The sequence below is a fragment of the Acomys russatus genome, chromosome 10, assembly GCF_903995435.1.
Source record: "Acomys russatus chromosome 10, mAcoRus1.1, whole genome shotgun sequence".
NCBI classification, from domain to species: Eukaryota; Metazoa; Chordata; class Mammalia; order Rodentia; family Muridae; genus Acomys; species Acomys russatus.
Genome location: NC_067146.1, coordinates 47,453,311 through 47,468,341, shown reverse-complemented (window position 1 = coordinate 47,468,341; position 15,031 = coordinate 47,453,311). Strand labels below are relative to the sequence as shown.

At 39.6% G+C, this 15,031-nt stretch overlaps 1 non-coding gene and 1 pseudogene across 1 annotated transcript; one reads left to right on the top strand and one right to left on the bottom strand.

The window, feature by feature from the left end:
• The window catches only part of LOC127194142 (solute carrier family 25 member 36-like), a 54,064-nt pseudogene that overhangs the window by 12,357 nt on the left and 26,676 nt on the right, over window positions 1-15,031 (top strand).
• On the bottom strand, window positions 12,026-12,170 carry LOC127194905 (small nucleolar RNA SNORA48). The gene has a single exon (XR_007831297.1). It is a non-coding gene; the product is annotated as a small nucleolar RNA SNORA48 (small nucleolar RNA).

Genomic DNA, 15,031 nt, shown 5'->3' with positions numbered 1-15,031 from the left:
ACTCAACAAAAACTGTCTGCCATCTGGAGTGAGGTCAAAACCAACAACATAAATAATGGGTGCACAGCTAAACCTCATGCTGATGTCCCTCTGTCCTGTAATGTAAGCAGGGCCAGGAAGTTTTGATGAGGCTGGTTTCTTTTGTAAATACTTCACCATAATCATGACTTGGATCAGATTTTCATATATAAAAAGATGGAGTACACAGGTATTCTACTCTACATCCTCAGAGTTAATGAAATTAAACTCTGATGCACTTGATTCTGTATTAAATGAGTTCATTATTACTCTAAATAGTTACTATTAAGCACTTACATATTTCTTATACTGAATAAAAGAAACTTCATGTAGATGCCATTTGTTATATGCTGCATTATCAAAGGGGCAATTTGTAGTTAATATCTCCATCGTTGCTGTTTTATAATCAATAAACTGTCTGAATAACAAATATAAACTGAGAGCATAACTTGTCAGAGGCATACCACATGGGCATTGAGAACTTTTATTGTCTTGGCACAGCACAGCAGTTATGATCCCCCGGTGTAGGAGGGGATGCATATCAGAAGTGGGTAAGGGAAATTAAATGCCAAGTGTGTATGAGCTTATTCTTATTTTTCAAGACAGGGAATTTCTTTCTTCTTCTTCTTTTTTAACTTATTTGTGTTACATCCCGATGGTAGCCTTCTTGCTCCCTCCACCTGCATCCTGCCTTCCCCTCGTCCTCAGAAAGGGGGAGCTGTCCTCCCCTATCATCTGACCCCAGCCTATCAAGTCTCATCTGGACTGCCTATATCCTCTTCCTCTGTGGCCTGGAAAGGTTTCCCCACTAGGGAAAGTGACCAAAGAGTGGACACCACAGTTCATGTCAGATGCAGGTTCTTATAGGAACCACAAAGAGAATGTGCTGCTATCTACTACATCTGAACAGAGGGTCTAGGAGCTCGCCATGCATGGTCCTTGGCTGGTGCATCCTTCTGCATATTTGTTAGCTCCATTGGTCTTCTTGTGGAGCTTCTGTCCCCTCCATGTTCTTCTACCCCCAACTCTTCTGTAACACTCCCTGTGTTCTACTCCAATGTTTGTCTGTCTGTCTCAGCATCTGCTTCTGTTGCCCCTGCTGGCTGGAGTCTTTCAGAGGACCTCTATGGCAGGCACCTCTCCAAGCCAAATAGACCCTTATTTATCACCATGCACATAACTAAAGTTGAAGTGGATTAAAGAGCTCAGCATAAAATCAAGTACACTAAATCTGTTAGAAAAAAAAGTGAAGAAGAGCCTTGAACTCACTGGCACAGGAGACAACTTCCTGAAGAGAGCACCACTAGCTCAGGCTCTAAGAAAAACAATTAATAAGTGGGACATTATGAAACAGAAAAGTTTCTGTAAGGTAAAGGACACTGTCAACAAAAAAAAATGACAGCCTACAGATGGAGAAAAGAGCTTCACCAACCCTACATCCAACAAAGGGCTAATATCCAAAATATATAAAGAACTCAAGAAATTAAACACCATCAAACCAAATGATGGAATTTAAAAAATGGAGTACAGAGCTAAGCAGAAAATTCTCAACAGAGGAATATCACATGGCTGAGAAACACTTAAAGAAATGTTCGATGTCCTTAGTTATCAGGAAAATGCAAAGCAAAACAGTTCTGAGATACCATCTTACACCCATCAGAATGGCAAAAATGAAAACTAAGGTGACAACACATGCTGGTGAGGATGTGGAGAAAGGGGAGCAGTCACTCCTCCATTTCTGGTGGGAGTTGAAACTTGTACAACCACTGTGGAAAGCAAGCTGGTACTTTCTCAGAAAACTGGGAACAGTGTTACCTCAAGACCCAGCTATTCCACTCCTGGGCTCCAGCATACAACAAGGACATTTGTTCAACTATGTTCATAGCGCCTTATTCGTAACAGCCATAATCTGGGAACAACATAGATGCCCCTCAACTGAAGAATGGATAAATAAACTGTGGTGCATTTACACAATGGTACACTACTCAGCTATTAAAAACAAGGAAATCTTGAAATTTGCAGGGAAATGGATGAAACTAGAAAAGTTCACCCTGAATGAGGTAACCCAGACCCAGAAAGACACACATGGTAAATACTCACTCATAAGCGGATATTAACCACATAATGCAGGATAATCACAGTACAATAAACAGAACTAGATAAGCTAAATAACAAGGAGGACCCTAAAGAGAATGTTTAATTCTCACTCAGAAGGACAAACAGAATAGACACAGGAAGTGGTTGAAGACAGGGGATCTGCAACCCAGACAGATCATCTTCCTATTCAGCAGCCTCAGTCCCACTGATTTAGAAAATCTGGTGCTTGGTACACAGGCTATGTGTTCAGACTGGCTGTGGCTGCTGGTAGCTCTACTCTTGCCCATATCTGGCATGTGAGAAAGTTTCTGAAATTCGCCTTTGTTGTAATAATATTTTATTTATTTTAAAGTATATCCACCTTAACATTCTTCCAACTAGTATAGTAGCCCCACCCTGTCTCTCTGCCAACTTTATATCCTCCTTATTGTTGACATTATTTATAACCATCTGAATTTAATTAATGCATGGTGAAGGCAATCCCTGGGGCATGAGCCCCTTACTGGCGGCCATGCCTTCCAAGGAAAGTGACCATCTAGCTCAGTAACCACCAAGTACCAATAGCACCACTGCCAAGGGAGAGACCTCATTGGCCACTTCTTCATCAATTATAATTTTTGATGGGTTTGATCTTACGTAGGTAAAAACAGAAACTTTGGGCTAATGAGCGCAATCATCTCTGTCATTTTCAAAAGTCAGCTTCCTTCCTCATTCTCTGTGTAGATTACAATGCAGTCATGATTCACTCTGAGTTACCCATAATGCATAGCAGCCACGTGAAAGAAATAAAGGCACTTCCTCGTTTAGTCATTTAACCAGGAAAGAGTTCATATTTGAATCTTCTCTATGTCGGGCTTCCTGTGTCATCCATCCTCTATGTGTCTGTTGTATGGATAAATATATAACTTAAGATTGCAACTATGCATTAGCTTAGATTATAAAAATTGACTCTCATGGAAAATCCGAGGCAAATAAGATGGATTGTTACATTGTTCTTTTAAAGCCCGTTTGGGTACACAAAATTCTGAACTCTTAAATGACCTCAAGGAGAATTAATAGCTTTAGCTGTGAGGTCCATCAAATGTTCCAGTCTTAGAATTTAAGATATATTTTCAGAATATTGCATCACCACAATTCTCTAGCTCCATATTATTTTTGCCCACTTGGATGGTGAGTGCCAAGAACCTAGCAGAAACTCTAGGGACTGATTATAAGCTAGTAACTGTGAACAAGGCATTGGGAAGGTCTCTGTCCGAAGAACAGCCTAGGGGAGAGAAAGAGGGTATTCTGTTATGTTCTCTCCTGGTTCTTCCAAAATAAATCACCCACCATGGATTTGACATATGCCAAGCCTTGGATGAGAGAGAACAGAGTGATACAAATGTTCTCAGTGTTGTTTGTGTCAGGTACTGGGCTCAAGTTCTTTTGAGTCAGAATTAACATAATGTTACCCTCATTCTCCCATGAGTGTTAAGATTTCTCATCCATGGTTATATTCCAAGGAAGAAAAACAAGATCTTCTCAATGAATGTTATGCTTTGAAATTCAATATTAGAACAAACTTAGAAGTAGAATGTACTCTTCTTTGCTTATTTTATTTCTTCCTGTATTCAGACTTGCTCATCATATTTCCATGTTCAGAAAATGCAAATGCCATTGCATACGCAAAAAGAAAAGGTCACACCATGATTTTGTTTCCCTGAAGTACTAGAGATTAAAGCCAGGAAATTATAGATGTTAGGCAAACACTATGCCATATACCATGTATCTTTTTTATTTCGATAACAATCTGTAGCCCACACAGCCCTTGGACTTACAAGCCTAAATACCAAGGATTATTGCTACTTAGACATTCTTTTCTCCATGTCTAAAGATTCATAGCAGTCTAAAACAGCCAATCCTACTTCTCATGAATCATATGTACTGCAAGACAGTAATGCAAAGCTGAGAGGGTGACCCACTCAGTTTTAGAGAAGAAACTCCAAAATGTGGTCACGTGGATAATCAACAAGATAGGAAAATATACTTTATAGTATCTTTTTTGCTTTGACCACTTAAGTGCTATATTTAACAACAGTAATATGTTTCTTATTACTTAGCATTTAGGAGGCTTGCTGAGGTAAGAAATGATGGTGATAATAGAGAAAGCAAACGAAAGCATACCTTCCATTTTGTTAAATCAAGGTGAAGGAAAAAAGAAACCATGCTGAGCGTAGAGGCACCGCATTAATCCCAGCAATCAGGAGGCAGAGGGAGGAGGATCACTGTGAGTTCCAGGCCAGCCTGATCTACAAAGTGAGACTCAGACAGCCAAGACTACACAGAGAAACCCTGTCTCATAAAACAAAAAAACAAACAAACAAAAAATCGTGAAATAAAAAAAGAAAAAAGAAACCTTATAATTTTCTTTTCCATTTTTATGGAGTAGTAGAATGTTGAACATAAACTCAAAAGTAGAATTTGAAGGAAAACCCATGTATATTGACATTTTATACTTGGGTTCTCCTAAAAGGTACAGATATTTTCTTTTTATTCATATTTCTTCAACTCATTATAAATGTAAGAACATGGAATAAGATGCCAAAGTACCTTGGAGCCTTCTTTACTTGAAAATTCATCCAAGGATCTTAGTTCAACTATATTTTGATATTAAACGAGAGAAAAAATAAGAAAGAAATTTGGTTATAAAGTCCAGTAATGACAACCAACCACAAATTACCAAATATGAAAAGGTTTTAGGTATAAAAATGTCACGTTTTTTTGACCATTGTCAGATTTTGAAACCAATAGCCATGTAAAGAGTTTAGATGAAAGTAACTGCCAGACATGGTGGGACATACCTTAAATCCCACCAGAGATAGGGGGATTTCTGTGAGTTTGAGGCCCTTCTAGTCTAAATAGTAGAGTAGAGGGTAGCCAGGGATACACAGAGAAACCAAACCAAACAAACAAAAAACCCAAGGAACTGAGCTTGAAATGACAGAAATATATCTTACCCCAAACATTCAAATACATTTTACTCTTTTAATCCTTCTTTCCTCCTATGACGTTTCAGTATCTCAATATGGCTTCTGACATGTTATGACTATTAATGTTTATTGTTCTCATTTTAACAGAATCAGTTTTATTTGGGTATGAAAAAGCTCAGTGGAGTCAATCTGGTGATATGTCTCCATAAAGAGTTATGCAAATGTGAGCACCTGAGTCCCCACATAAGTCCGGTGGAGCAGCATGTGAGTCTGTTACCTTAGTGCGAGTCTGAAGCATCCCTGGAATCAATGGGCCAGGAAGTCTAACTGAGTCTGAAAGGTTCAGGCTCACTGAGACACTTTGTGTCCAAAAATATGGCAAATACTGACTGAGGAAGTCATCTGCCTCTGGCTTCCACACCCACATACACACGTGCACATACATGAATGCACACAAGGACACCTACACACAGGGAAAGAGAGAAAGGAGAGAGACAGACAGACAGACAGACAGAGAAGGGCTGTGGTGGTGGAAGATAATTATCTACTTTTCTTTCTCTGATTTAGTAAAAATTTCAGGTGAAATTCAAAGGTTTACGCCTTGCAAAATAGAATCACTCAAAGGTTTTAACTGAAACCTGTCACCTGTAGCAGCTTCACAGTGTAGGTTAACAATGACCCAAATGCACTTTCATCTGAAAACTGTTTGGAATGTAAATTGAATTGCTATTCTCGTCAAAATTCATAATGGAAATGGATTTTTCTCTTGAGAATTCTGTCGCTGTCAATACTCCACATAAAGTTAGTGAGAGTACATTAAAGTTACAGATTATATTTGCTTTTACATTTACAAGTCTGAAGGCATTATTAGAAGTGTGAGTCGGGTAGCCTCATACATTAAATTATCTGTTTCTGTGAATGCTGGTTATCTGGATTTCAGAAATTAAGCATTTTTATTTTTACAAACAGTATCCATTTAAGTGTGCACTGGCTGACCTCCAAGTTGAACTCGGATGATCCTGCCCCACTCCCCGCCCCAGAGTTTATACTCTGACGTCCAGCCCCATCTGTTGTCTAAGGGCTGCCCTGTAAAATGACTAAAGCCCATCAGAAGTATAGGTGAGCTGAGAGGCGTCTTCTTGCTTTCAGTCATTCATGCCAGCAAGCACAAGCTGCTCCATCACAGGATGCTGAACTACCTAGCAGAGAGTTCTAAAGGATAAGCAGCCCAGGAATCCTGTAACGAGTCCTGACACACCAGCATCTCACTGATACACTTGAGAGTCCTTGAGCCACAACAAATAACAGCAGCACAAGCAAGTAACTCAAGGATTCACAGTGGAACAGCTAAACAAGCACTTCTTAGAATCTGAGGAAACAGTGAGTGGGCCAGCTCGATGGCTCAGCAGCAAATGTGCTGTCTGTCCAGTCTGATAATCTGCACGACAGCCTGGTACCCACTTGGAAGTGCCAAACCAATTCCCTCCAGTTGCTCTTTTCATCCACCCATATCATACTGTGGCAATCGCCTTGTCCTTCCTCCACTAACATACACAATAAATAAACGTAAAAAGAAGAATAAACAGTGTGGGGTAAACTTGCAACTTCTAAATGTTAGAGCTATTGTCTCACACCAAAGTATAGCGTCGACCTATTTTGATGTGTGCCAAATAGAAAATGCTCAGAGAACCAGAATTTTCCTCTAACTTAAAATAAAAACTTAATGTGTAATATTCCAATAAATTCTTTACTCAGAAGAGAGCAGAAAGCAGCAGAGAGAACCTACTTCGTGATGCTGGGGAGGTGGCTCAGGAAAAGTACTCTCTGTGCAACTCTGGTGACATGAGTTTGAATGCCCAGAATTCACATAAAACCCAGTATGGAAAGCATTTACAATCCCAGTGCAGCCCCTACTGGAAGATGAGAGGCAGGGCCAGCAGATGCACTAGGAGGCACTGCACCAGCCACCAGCTACCTGGTTTACCAAACAACGAATGTAAGAGACACTGTCTCCAAACAAGGAAGAAAGCAAGAAGTAATAGTACAGTTTGTCCTCTGACCTCCACATGCAAGTTGTGGTATGAATGCTACACGTACACACACATACACACATACATATACATCAGACAGAGAAAAATATTTTAATGAAAAACAAAGAAAAGCTTATGCCATAAATTCATCTAAACGTATTTGTATATCTAGACGTTTACATAAGTTTAATATATAACATAATATTAGCATCTATTATTATTTTCACTATCTCAAAGAAAGCATTTTTGACTGTGATTTTTACTGTAATTCTGGAATAATAATAGTATTTCATTTTTAAAAAGACTTGTAAGAATAAAACAAAATAAACACGGCATGCTCCCTTTTAAAAATTCATGTTGATTCCTTTGTTTTTATTTCACTGAATTAGCATCATGTTTATAAAGTAGGTTTCATGACCGTTAAATAACCTAAAGAACTATTGGGAATTTCATCTTCTCTTCACACCTCTTAAATTATGCAATGAGAATGTTCCTTCAAGTGGGAAACTGGCCAGTTAAATGAGTGTGGTTAAGGCCTGCGGAAGTGACTCTCTCGTTAAAGACTTTCTAGGTGAGTTGAAGTGTGTATCCTAAATGTGATGTCTTTACCACACCACTACCTTCAAAGCTCAGAAAACTATGAGAAAGAGATGTTAAGAAGCAGAGGTGGTGACCAATTTCAAGGAAACATCATTTTCCAGACACTATAGGACTGATCCACATGAATTCACAGAAACTACAATAGAATGTGCAGACCTTTATACATTCAGGCAAGAAAAAGATCCCAATGTTGAGAAGGGACAGCATACACAAAGTTTCATACTACACAAGAAGCTATGTTTAACTGAAAGCTACTAGAAAAGGAAAAGTCAGTGTTCTTCAGTGGAGTGACACTAGGTATCAACCACATGCAAGGGTAGGTCCCATGCTCAGGAATAGTTGACCAGCACAAATCAGACTATACTGTGTGTGGGGGGAGGGGGTGGTTGTGTGTGTGTGCTTTTTGGTTGTTGCTTCTTTTGTATTGTTTAGGGTTTTGTTGGGGTTTTTTAGATGTCATTCTTCGTGTGGCATGAATGAAGATTTGAAGGTGTCTTTCTTCTGCTCATACAAAGAACAGAGAACCAGCCTTACTTGTTCTGTGCGTCCTGCACACCTCAGACATTTATAATTTTAGGAGTGTATAATGCTTGTGAGAAATTATATGTTTTTAAACACATTTTTATTGAAAAATAAAATAATTCATAGTACATCTCATTTTCTATCCCATCCCATGTATCCTCCCATTCCTCCCTCCCTCCCACTTTCATCCCAATCCCCCTTCCCTATGACTGTGACTGAGAGGGACCTCCTCTGCATGAGTATGGTGCTAGGGTATCAAGTCTCTTCTTGGTAGTCTGCGATCCTTCCTCCAAGTGACATTGGGCCTCCCCAACAAAGGGACATGGCCAAATATGGGGCACCAGAGACTGTGTGAAAGTCAGTCCCCAGTCTCCACTTAACTGTGGAGAATGTTCTGTCCCTTGGCAAGAAATTATATGTTTTAAGACCAAAAGAACCAGACACTGATGCTGGATCAGACCTGACAGGATTCATACCTCCCAGCCAGCTGGATGCTGGCATCCTGTATCTTTCATGTTCCAGCAACAAGTGCTTTAGTTGCTGTGCCTCAGAGCTCCCAGGACAGCTTCGAAGAAAACTTCTGATCCCAATTGCTCCAGCATTTCAGACTGTCCCACACAGGAATTATGAAGCCTTGAATTTCTCAACGTTTTTTCTGAAAGAGAGAGCATGATCTTGGGAGGGTGGAGAGGTGGGAGGTGATCTATTTGGGAGTAAGAGGCTGGAGAGAAAGGAGTATGGCCTAAACATGTTATATGAAATTCTCAAAAAATTTAAATTTTTTTTAAATTAAAGTGTTTGATTTTGAGCATGAGATATTTTATTTGTCCCCAGCACCAGGTATAAAAAATAAATGAAAAGAAAATTGTTGGTGTACAGTATAATCTTAGCATAAGGGAAGGAAACAGGAGGGTCACTTGCCAGTCAACCTAGTTTATTTTGTGACCTCCAGGCCAATGAGAGAAGCTGTCTCCCAAGTAACAGCACCTGAGGGACAGTCTGTAACTCAGGTCAGTTACAGACAAACACAAACACACACTCACACACACACACACACACACACACACACACACAGGTACGTGTGAGCACGCATGTGTGCGCACTACACATACTCCCAAATACACACCCACACAGACACATAATACCTCCCACATGAACACATACATACATACATACATACACACACATGCCAATACACCCACACACATGCACACATAACTTCCCACATGCACAAATACCACCCATATGTACATATATATCCCCACAGGCAAACACCACACAGACACATGCACCCATATCTCTCACAGGCACACACAAACACATGTGTACATACCACCACATGCACACATACACACCCATATACACACACATCCTCCCATAGACACATATACCCTTCCACATGCACCTGTACACACACAAAATGAACAAGGTCAGGTAAGTGTATGTGGTAATGCTGGTAATCTGTCGGCTGTCATTCAGCATCAAATACTTAGCTTCTAAGCTCCCAGAACTCACAATATTTACAAAATCTGGCATCTTCTATAATACTTTTAAATTCAGAAACACATGCAGTACATTATGTATAAAGATATATACATGAATTTATTATTCATGTATTTGATAAAAAGGAGAGTTGTAATTCATATTTCTTTTTTCTTTATGATTTAGGATTGTTCTCTTTGCCACGTTTCCACGTATCCTCATTATGGTGTTATTCTTCTTATTGTCTAGTACACAATAAAACTTGAAGTCCATGGGAACTTATGAATAGAAAAAAAAACAATTTAGAAACTGTCTAGACCTCCCTTTACAGCTGAGTCTAGATATGCAGAGTGCAGTGAGTGTCAGGCTCCTCTGGTGACCACCTCCCCACAGACTCACCAAGTGGAATATGTAGTCATTCCTGTATGGTGCTATGATGTGCCATTGTTGTCTCCCAAAAATGTAATAGTGAGCACGGTTACATCAAAACAGCATAGCTGATGCTGGAGAAGTGGGTTATAAGTAGGTACTGTGGTAATTGTCAAAATCGTCATTGATTTGTCTCTCTTAAGGCCTTTAGTAGGGTTCTTCTCTGGCTATATGTGCTATCAAATAACTTATCCCTAAATTTTGTTAAATTACATGAATTCTGGCATCATTTAAACTTAAAACAGAGTATAATCTTATTTATTAAATATTTACATAGGCTTCAATTCTCTTAAATAATTTTGTCATGAATATTAAAGAGTTCATTCATTTTCATAATCAAACAATTCAGAAATTAATCTCATTACAATATCTAGGCACATTATTTTCTCCAAACTTTCCTTGTTTTCATAGCTTATTTCTAGTAACATAAGTTCAGTGCTGGATTTGCAGGTGATATGAGGGTCATCAAATCCCCCAGAACCTTCTTAAGAACAAATCCCAAGAGTTGCCAGGACTTTAAGCCTATCTTCAGCAAGTTAATGTTTTGATAGTCTTATTTTCTTTTCACTTTTTATTGATTCCCTGTGAGTTTCACACCGTATACCCCAGCTCTCACACTCCAAGAACTGGCTCATCCATGCCTTTCACAATCAGGGCCAGCTCCCCTGTATTGCCCAAGCCAGGTGCAGGGTCTGCTCTCCCTAGTGCTATAGCTGGCTAGAGGCAGGAACAGCTCACTCTTGGCATTTCCTTGGTGTTAGCTCTCCCAACTGCCTCAGGAGGCAGGGGACTGGAGGCCAAGAAATTGGAGGGCATCTTCTCTCCCCTCTTTCCTCTCTTCCACTGCAGGCCACCTCATGGCAAGGAGTGGAGGGGTGGCAGGATCAGCTCTCCAAGCTCACCCCCTTGGAGCCAGTTCACCATTTCCCCTTCTACTAGGGCCAATGCCAGTGAGACGCAAGGATAGCTCACCAGCTCTCATATCCGTAGGTGAGTTTTCCAGACAGCGTCTCCTCCCTACCCAGGGCACCTAATGTCAGATGAGTGGTGCAGCCCATCCTTCTTTGTTCGTGCCATTGGGGTAGGCTCATCTGCCCATCCAAACCTCACCCTCAACCACCAAGCTCCCACCCCCTTTCCTTGCCACCATAGCCAGCTCTACTGTGCTACTCAGAAGAAATGTAAGCAAGTTCTCTAAGTGCTCTCCTACTCTCATGACCCCAGGGGCAGCTCTTCTGCCTGCTGCATGTGGTGAGGGGCAATGGGGAAAAAGCAGTGCCGGCTCTCTTGGGGTTGGCTCACCTGCACCCCAAATCCCAACACCCTCCCCATCACTACCACAAGGGCCAGCTCTGCTGTGGTTTCCAGGCTAAGAGCAGGGTCTGATCTCCATGTGGTCTCTGGTGGCTGCCCCAATCAGGGACATCTCTATGTTCTCTAGTGATAAAATGCCACCAACCACTGAATCTTCTTAGCAGTGGACTCAGACATAGACCTCAGCAGTAGCTCAAGCTGGGACCTCACCATGGCTTCAGGTGGAGGGTATAGCCACTCAACAGGCTATTTCTCTCCACCCTCCAGACTCCACTTCCATCTTTCTTTATAATGCACAAGCTGCTCCACTTCTCCTTCTCTCCCATGTGACCACTGCATACATGCTCCCACATCATGGTGGATCCTTCTGCAGGTTGGCCATATGGCTGGCAGGCCTCTGGGTCTCATCCACCATCCCTGCTGATTGGTGTGGCAGCAAGTGGGTGTCTATGGCCTACCTGTGTCATGCGTTGGAGGCCAAGTCTATGGGTGTCATGGTGGTCTACTGGTCTCTGTCTGTCTTTCCTACCTTGCACTGTGCTGCCTGGATTTGATTTGATTTTTTTATGAGTCCTAGGTATAAGACTGCTATGGCCATCAAGTCAGGCATCAAACTAGGGTGAACAAAGGACTGTCATCTGCTATACCCCTGACTTATGTAAGAACACCACCATTAACAAGGTGTCTTTTTGCCCATTGCTGGGTGGTGGGGATGGAGGGAACTTGAGAGTCTTAATTAGAACATTTATCGAAAGATACATCCCCCCTCCCTCCTTCCATGAACATTCTAGAAAGAGATCTCAAGTCTTAATCAAATATTTCTTCTTTATTTATTCTTTGAGGATTTCATAGGTATGTAAAAAGAATGTTTTAAGTATTTAGTTTATGTGTATGGCTGATTTGTTTGCTTGTTTGTCTGTTCACCATGTATATGTCTGGTGTCATCAGATGTCAGAAGATGGTGGTAAATCCCTTGTAACCAACAAGCACAGCCATTTCAGGCCTTGAAGCACTTAAATAAAGCAAGAGAAGGATGTTGTCAGTCATAATGCAGTTGATTTTTTTTAAAGCACAGAACACCTGCAATTGGCAGCAATGAATTAGGGCCATGTACCTTGAGAGAAATGGCTATCCATTCCATTTAGTTAACTGTAGCAGTGTGGAGAAAATGTTAAATGTCTAATTCCTTTGAGGTGTTACCCTTTCAACATTAACTTGCCTTAGAACTAGTTTTAAATTGCTCATTAGTTTTCTAACAGTATTACACTAAGAGACAAAATGTGGCTATACAGCAAGGTGTTCATATTTACCCACAGATTACCAAATAAATATACATGCAGAGAGTTCATCTTTTACTGTGTACCTTTAGCACAACCGGAATCTTCTATTGCCACATCATTATTAATGAAAGTATTTCATTGAGAGATCATTCATTTCTGTTGTACACTGTATCTTTAAGAAATGCATGAGAGGTTTCCACCACAAACTTATTACATGGATAGTATCACACTATAAAAATTCCCTCTGTTGTGCTTATTCTTCATTTTCCTGACAACATCCATGAATGTTGAGTGTCTTTATATTTTACTCTTCTCAGAGAGTGACAGAGTTGGAATGATACAGTAGTGTCATTTTAAGATTGACTTTTTAATTTTACTTAGTAACAGACATTTAAGGTTTCTCCACATCTAATCCCTTCACAGCACATTTTAATTGTTTAATTGCTGAGTAATATTCCATTTGGATATATCAGAGTTTACCCATTTAATTGCTGTAGGATATTATTCTTGCATCCAAGTGTTGGCAGTTACAAATAATTACACTGTCAACATTTACGTACACATACTTTTTCAACTCCAATTAGGAAATATAAAGTAATATGATTGTGAGTGGATCACAATAGGAAGAGTATATGTAGTGTGCAGGGAAACAACAACATCAAAAATGCTCCCCAAATTTCTCCCAGCATATCTGTGCCACTCTCATGAACATGTTATGACAGATACATAGGCAAGCATGTTTATGTCTTTCAGAAGTTATTGGATGGCAATGAATTCACAAGGTTCACTGGTTCCACTGACAAAAATTTATTACATAACCCACTTACCTGAGTGTTTATTTGAGGCTAATTTGAGTTCTTTTATTCTGATCTAATTTTTAAATAAAATAAGTAAAACAGAAAATACAGCTACATCCTTATGCACCTAGATAGCTGAGAGTCTGCACAGATAATACAACCAACTAGCCCAGCATCTCTTGGAGCTCAGGCATCTGCATTTGAATGTAAAACTGTAAAATCCAGCAAAGAGATGAGAGGTGGAACTGGCTTTGAAACAGGAAATCATGGGTCAGGCACACACATGAAACCAGGTGTACAGTGCTGTCATCTGTATCAGCAGCTGGGGACCAAGCCAAACCAGGAATCCCAGGTGAGGCACAGCAAGAAAGCCAACTGTGTCATATAATATGAAAAAACACAGCAGAGCAGGGCCACACCCTAATCCTAACAGCCTCTTAGGAGATGACCACCAACTAAGAAGGTTCCTGCTGCTCTGTGTCCCTGCAGGCATTTGTACCATTAAGTGTTCCAGAATATTCTCATTGCAGCCTATGTATAATATTGGCTCATTGCTATAATTTGTAATTCCCTAGTGATGTACAGTACGAGCATCTTTCCTTATCATTTTTCTCTCTGCATATTACTGTCTGTGAAGGGTGTGTGCTACTCTGCTGGGCATGTTTTAATTAAGTGGCTTGTTTCTTTATTGGGTTTAAGAACTATTTATGTATTTCCAGTACCCACTCTTTATGTCATGCATAAAGTATTTTATAAGTATTTCTTTCTGATGTTTCACTAGATTTTTAAAAAATCTGTTGTCCTTTTTAAAAAAAAGTATGAAATATCTATTTAAGAACCAACCATTGCTAAAGTTATAAATTAAAGATAATTATTCATCTTCATATTATACATAAGTTTATTGTTAGAAACTTGGGAGTGGGGTAGCACATAACAGGTTTGTTTTTTTTATGTTAAAACTTCTGTTGGTCCCACACATGCAGTTTTCACTATTTAGGTTACATAAAAATATTTCCCCTAATATAATTTTAATCAGACTTAACACAAATAAAAGTTTGATAAATACATGTTATATAAATTCACATGAATCAAAAAGCACTAAGAAAATTTGGCTTTAAATGACAAAGAAGCACATGTCACCATGTCAATGCAACAAACATAACATTTCACTTGTTTACTTACATTCTTGTATCATTTTATGAAGATTGAGCAAGAATCACAGAATATTGGACAAAAAATGTGTTTATGAACATGGAATCAATACATAGTTCAGAAGAGGCCAATTTCACCTATTTTATTTGTAACTGACCACAAAGGATTCTATTTACTACTTTATAAAGGCATTTTTACTTCAGAAAAAAAAAATCAATGCTTTTTGTCACCTAAATGTTTGTCTTACAGTTTCCAAAGTCCTCAACTTATTTCTGAATGTGTCCAATAATATGGATGCTCAACAGGAAGATATCAGGACATATTTTTTTTACTGTAGAAAA